Genomic DNA, 6,000 nt, shown 5'->3' with positions numbered 1-6,000 from the left:
TCTTCTCCCCGCATATGAACAAAAGCTCAAACAGGTCAGACCGGTTGAGAGGTCAGTTCACCTATGGAGTGACGAGTGTGTGGCGACCCTCCAGGACTGCTTTGACACCACTGACTGGCTGATGTTCAGGGACGCAGCAGATGGGGACATTAACGAATACTCAGACACTGTCTCCAGCTACATCCAGCACTGCATTGATGACGTTGTCCCCAAGAAGGTTGTCCGGTCTTTCCCAATCAGAAGCCCTGGGTTGATGCCGCGGTCCGGGCCAAGCTGAGAGCCCGTACTGTCGCCTTTAATTCTGGGGACCCTGATGAGTACAGGAAGGCCAGATACGACCTTCTGAAGGCCATCAAAGCAGCGAAAAGGGCCCTACAGGACCAAGGTGGAGTCCAGCTACCATGGCTCTGACCCCAGGCGCATGTGGAGTGGACTTAAAGCCATTACAGAATACAAAGGGAGAGGCTACAATGAGACCCAGTCTTCTGTCCTACTGCCAGACGAGCTGAACTCCTTCTACGCTCGCTTTGAGAGGGACAGTGAACCCCCTGCAGTGGAGCTACCTGAAGGCCAAGCCAGTGGTGTGCCTACACTAACTGTAGCTGAGGTGAGGCTATGCTTTAAGAAGATCAACCCTCGCAAGGCACCTGGCCCAGACGGCATATCAGGTAGGGCCCTTAGGGGCTGCGCTGACCAGCTGGCAGGGGTCTTCAGTGACATCTTCAACCTCTCCCTTAACCTGTCTGTACTCCCCACCTGCTTCAAGAGGACCACCATCATCCCTGTGCCCAAGAACACCAAGGTCACATGTCTGAATGACTATCGCCCAATAGCACTGACCTCTATCATCATGAAGTGCTTCGAGCGGCTAGTCAAATCATTCATCTGCTCCTCGCTGCCCCCCACACTGGACCCTATGCAGTTTGCATACCGGTCCAATAGGTCTACAGACGATGCCATCGCTCTGACCATGCACACCGCTCTCTCCCACCTGGACAAGGGGAATACATATGTGAGGATGCTGTTCATTGACTACAGCTCTGCATTCAACACCATCATCCCCTCCAGACTGGTCTCCAAGCTTGTGGACCTGGGACTAAGCACCTCCCTCTGCAAGTGGATCTTCCACTTCCTGACGGGGAGGCCACAGGTGGTGAGAATCGGTGACCGCACTTCATCTGTACTGATCACCAACACAGGCACCCCCCAGGGCTGTGTGCTCAGCCCTCTCCTGTTCTCCTTGTTCACCCACGACTGTGCGGCTACGCACAGCTCCAACCTCCTCGTTAAGTTTGCTGACGACACAACCATCGTGGGCCTCATCTCTGACAGTGACGAGTCAGCCTACAGAGAGGAGGTTGACACCCTGACCTCATGGTGTCAGGACAACAACCTCTCTCTTAACATCAGCAAGACCAAGGAGATGATTGTGGACTTTAGGAGGCGGCAGGAGGAGGAGCATGCACCCCTATTCATCAATGGATCGGAAGTGGAGAAGGTCAGCTGCTTCAAGTTCCTCGGGGTGAACATCAGCAATGACCTCACCTGGTCTGTTCACACGGACAAGGTGGTCAAAACGGCCCGTAAGCGCCTCTTCTTCCTGAGGAGACTGAAGAAGTTTGGTATGGACTCAGTCATCCTTACTAACTTTTACAGATGCACTATAGAAAGCATTCTGACTGGTTGTATCACAGTGTGGTATGGGAGCTGCACAGACCGGGACCGCAAGGCCCTACGAAGTGTGGTCCGTTCTGCTGAGTTCATCATCGGCAGGAAGCTCCCAGCCCTACAGGACACCTACCACACACGTTGCCTTAGGAAAGCCAGCAGGATTCTAAGAGACTGTTCCCACCCATCCTTCAGTCTCTTTACCCCGTTGCCTTCTGGCAGGCGTTACCGCAGCATCCGGTCGCGCACACGCAGACTGGACAACAGTTTCTACCCAAGGGTCATCAGGCTTCTCAATGGACACTGATATGGACATTTTTACTGCACACTAGTCACTTATACACTGTCACTTTCAGCTACTGGTTGCTCTTTCAGTAACATTGCACTACTGTACCTCGCCACCAGGCTCCTGTTTGGTCATTGACAAAGTCACTGATCTGTAAATTTGCACTACTGCACTGTACTCCATTTAGGTTAGATTAGTTTATAGGGTTGTAACAGGTTTTTTTTTTTTTTTTTTTTTTTTTTTTTTTTGTGTAGTAGGGTTAGTATAGCGTACTATTTATTGTTATCTGTAATTTAGGAAGTTTTAGTGTTAGGGTTAGTATAGTCGTTTATTTATTGCTATCTGTATATTTAGGAAGTTCACTTATCTAAGCTCAGCATAGATGTAAATTTGTTCTGTGTACTTATATGTTATGTTATGCCAAGTGCTTGCGTTGTCTTGTCTTAAGAATTTCAGTGCCCAGTCTAACCTTGTGTTGCTCTGTGCACCTGACAAATAAAAGACTTGAACTTGAACTTGAACTTGAGAGAGATAGAGTGTGTGTGTTTGTGTGAGAGTCTGTGTGCGTGTGAGAGAGATAGTGTATGGTGAGAGACTTGTCCTCCCTTTGTCTGTGTAGATCAGATAACTAACTGGGGACGTGACAATAGAAAGAGAGGAGAGAGGGGGAGGGAGAGAGAGAGGGGGGAGAGGGGGGGAGGGAGAGAAATAGGGGGAGGGGGGGGAGAGGGAGAGAAGGGGGAGAGGGGGGGAGAAGAGAGCGGGAGAGGGAAAGAGGAGAGAAGGGGGGAGGGGGGGAGAAAGAGAGAGAGAGAGAGAGAGAGAGAGAGAGAGAGAGAGAGAGGAGAGAGAGAGAGAGGAGAGAGAGAGAGAGAGGAGAGAGAGAGAGAGAAGGGGGGAGGGGTGGAGAGAGAGAAGGGGGAGGGGGGAGAGAGAGAAGGGGGGAAAAGAAAGAGAGGAGGGAGAGAGAGAGAGATGAGGGTGGGGGGGGAGAGAGAGGGGGGAAAGAGAGAGAGAGAAGATAAGCATATGAAAGACCAATCGAAAACATCCCAGAATGTATTGCTCCTTCCAGGCCTACAAACCTACTGAATTTCAATGGTAGAAGTGTGTGCGTGTGAGTGTGTGTGTGCACTTACAGGTGGAGGTGCCCTGCATCTGGATGACACACTTGGCGTCTCGACTCGTCTCCCGGGAGTTGAAGGGTCGTACTCGGACCGCCACCTTGACCGACGCCCCCGCCATCACCCCTGACCCTGCACACAGCCAATCAGAGAGCAGGGTCAGTCACACAGGTAGCAGATCTGGTCTTCCCCATACTCGCTTACCCTCTCTCTCTATCTTTTTCTGTCTCTCTCTTTATCTCTCGCTGTCTCTCTCTTTATCTCTCGCTGTCTCTCTCTCCATCTCTCTCTCTGTGTCTCTCTCTCAGGTGAACAGGTGGTTGAGGTGCAGGTGAATGTTTGGCAGCCAGCCAGCTAATGCTGCCCTGGAGCAGTGCTACACACACACACACTTTCACACACACACTTTCACAGTCACACACATCTACACGAGGCGGGGAAGCAGAGAGTTTGTGAGAGTGTGTGTGAGAGTGTGTGTGAGAGTGTGTGTGAGAGTTATCGTGTTCCATCCCTACCCTATTACAATTGTGAAACAAACACATTCTGGAATTACCCCATCATTTACATAACATTTACATTTAGTCATTTAGCAGACGCTCTTATCCAGAGCGACTTACAGTAAGTACAGGGACATTCCCCCCGAGGCAAGTAGGGTGAAGTGCCTTGCCCAAGGACACAACGTCATGGTGTGGCCGGGAATCGAACTGGTGACCTTTAGATTACTAGCCCGACTCCCTCACCGCTCAGCCACCTGACTCCCCCCATCACAAACACACACACACACACACACACACACACACACCATTCCTGCTGAGGAGACAGGCTGTTTCAGAGAACACTCCCTCTCCCTCCCCCTCCCTCTCCCTCCCTCTCCCACTCCCTCTCTCTATGTCTCTCTCTCTCCCTCTCTATGTCCCTCTCTCTCTCTCTCCCTCTCTCTCTCTACATCTCTCTATCTCTCTCTCTCTCTCTCCCTCTCTCTCTATGTCCCTCTCTCTTTCTCTCTCTCTTGCTCTCTCTCTATGTCTCCCTCTCTCCCTCTCTCTCTCTCTCTCTCTCTCTCTCTCTCTCTCTCTCTCTCCCTCTCTCTCCATGTCTCTCTCTCTCCACTAGGTGTCATGGTGTTTCTCTTCAGACATCAGCTACTTGGATTCTTCACCGATGGACAAGAACACACACGCACCATACAAACACACACTCAAACACACACTCAAACACACCGTACAAACACACACGCACCATACAAACACACACTCAAACACACACTCAAACACACCGTACAAACACACACGCACCATACAAACACACATTCAAACACACACTCATCCTGCCGTGAGTGTCAGTGTTGGAGACATGGTCTGTAATTTAGACATCAGCACCCTGTAATAAGCACACACACACTGCAGGGGCATACCATCTCTGACACACACGACATGACACACACACACACGACATGACACACACACACACTGCAGGGGCATACCATCTCTGACACACTACACACGACATGACACACACACACACGACATGACACACACACACACACACACAACACAACTAGACAAAAAATCGAGTAAAAGAACAAAAATAATACCAAACTATACAATATTGTAATACTATTACACAATACTTGATCCAGAACTATACTATATTAACTCAATATTACTACTAAATATTAATAATTATATTGTACTTATATAATCTATAACATTAACTGTTCTAGACCATGGTACAATATTGCTGTACACAACTACACTATACGAAAATACTACTCAATTTAAACTAATGTAAGATACTAATACATAAATAACACACACACACCCAGCCTTAGGCAACCCTGCCGCAGCAGTCAACAGCAGCAGAACAAACACAGCCCTGTGTGTGTGTGTGTGTGTGTTTACCTTGTCAACAAAGTCTGCATATGGTGGGACATGTTACATCACACACAGACACACATACACACACCGCACACACACACACAGACACACATACACATACATGTGCACATGCCACCTTTAACCACAGTTGTGTTAACCAGCTGGTATTACAACCATCTTGGGAGTGTGTGTTCTGGGTGAGAACAGTGAAGGAGAGGTCTGGAATGCATTCTCTGTGCAACTGGGGAAAAACCTGTTACATCACAGGATAGGTATTCTACCCTGCATACACACACACCCACACACACACACACACACACACCCCCACACACACACACAGTGTAAAGCCACGTCCTCATGGCTAGAACAGTGTGTGTCTGTGGCTGACTAACACACAACTCCTCCCAAACAGCACAGGTGACAGTGTTTACTAAGAGAGGGAGGGAGGGAGAGAGACCAGAGAGGAAGGGAGATAATGAGAAAGAAAGAGAGAGGGAGGAGAGAGAGATGGAGAGATAGGTAAAAAACAGATATGGACAGTGTGTGTATGTCTGGACATTCAGGTCATCATAGCTCAGATGAACTCACGCATCCTCAGACAGGTCTTATCAAACGATCATCATACCCGCCGTGGACGTCATCCCTACACCAACAGCCTGTTGCTGTCACAGTCCCGGTAACAGGCTAACTCCTCCGGTACACTGGGCACATGACCTCTCAGGCCACACCGTACCATAGCTGCTTCTACACAAACACGCACACACGTGTCCTTAAAAGAGAGCCGGTTGTTTCCTCTCTCCGGGACATTTACACTAACTTCTAACGCCAGTACAGCGTACGGTGAGCGGCCTGGTTGGCGGCTGGGTGTGCCGTGGAATGCCTGTGATCTTTACCAAGCTACAAGCTAACTTTAGACTCTCTCCCCTTCTCCCCAGCCATGTCCAACACACACAAGCCCGGTTCACCATCAGCGCTCACGGCACATCAGACAGTTCAGTCTGTTAGCCTAGGGAGACACAACCCAGGCCCTGGCCAAGAAATGACT

This window comes from Hypomesus transpacificus, unplaced genomic scaffold (assembly GCF_021917145.1).
Source record: "Hypomesus transpacificus isolate Combined female unplaced genomic scaffold, fHypTra1 scaffold_61, whole genome shotgun sequence".
NCBI lineage: Eukaryota > Metazoa > Chordata > Actinopteri > Osmeriformes > Osmeridae > Hypomesus > Hypomesus transpacificus.
This window is presented reverse-complemented; position numbering follows the sequence as displayed.